Source organism: Cynoglossus semilaevis, chromosome 9 (assembly GCF_000523025.1).
Source record: "Cynoglossus semilaevis isolate Cse_v1.0 chromosome 9, Cse_v1.0, whole genome shotgun sequence".
NCBI lineage: Eukaryota > Metazoa > Chordata > Actinopteri > Pleuronectiformes > Cynoglossidae > Cynoglossus > Cynoglossus semilaevis.
In genome coordinates, this window is record NC_024315.1 from 4,617,189 (window position 1) to 4,618,130 (window position 942).

The following is a 942-nucleotide window of genomic DNA, read 5'->3' on the forward strand; positions in this document are numbered from 1 at the left end:
TGTGTGTGTGTGTGTGTGTGTGTGTGTTAGCACGGCCTCTTCTTCTTCTTCTCTGTTTCTTGATGTGATCACTGCTGCTCATGTACATCTGCTTCTGGCAACAACATTTACAGACGTAGGTGGACTGACCATCATGAGTGGCCAACTGGGACCTGAAGCCCAGCAGTGGGGGGGGGAGCGAGAGAGAGAGAGAGGGAGAGAGAGAGCGTGGGCTGGAGCGGGGGCTTGGGTAGCTGACTGCATCACTGCTCTATGATTCTCTTTTCAAATGAAGCAGCTCTGACTCTAAACATGGACGGATGATGAACCACAGTAAACAGACCTGATCTCCCCCACCCTCACCCACTCCTCCACCCCCACCCCCTCCTCCACCCTCCACCACCGTGCACCGACTTCACCTGCAGCCTTGTGTCTTCATTGTCAACATTCATGGTGTGGTTCGTTCCTGTCCTGGATCCAGACCCGGTTCAGACCCGGTTCACACCTGGTTCAGACCTGGTTCAGACCCGGTTCAGACCCGGTTCAGACCTGGTTCAGACCTGGTTCAGACCGGGTTCCCACCTGGTTCAGAGCCACTGCTTCAACAATGTCGTGTTCTGCTGACGCTGCCTGTGTCTGATAACAGTCAGAACAACAGACTGAAACCATGAGATGTGGCGATATGCCGACGACGCTGTAGCTTATTTGCTCCATTGACAAATCCAATTAAATTATTGTAGCCCGTCTTCTCAGCTGTGGCAGGGCTGCTGTGAAAACGCTCGATTGCAGCCGCTTTTTTCTTCTTCTTTTTTTTCTGACTGTCCGACTCTCGGGCCCAGGTTTTTCTTGGATTTTTGGCAGCCTGCCAGAACCTCCCTGTTCATTTTCCTCCGCTGACTGCCTACCTGCTTTTGACCTATGTCCAACCCGTGGACTCATAAAGTCTTTATTTTCTGTTACCAC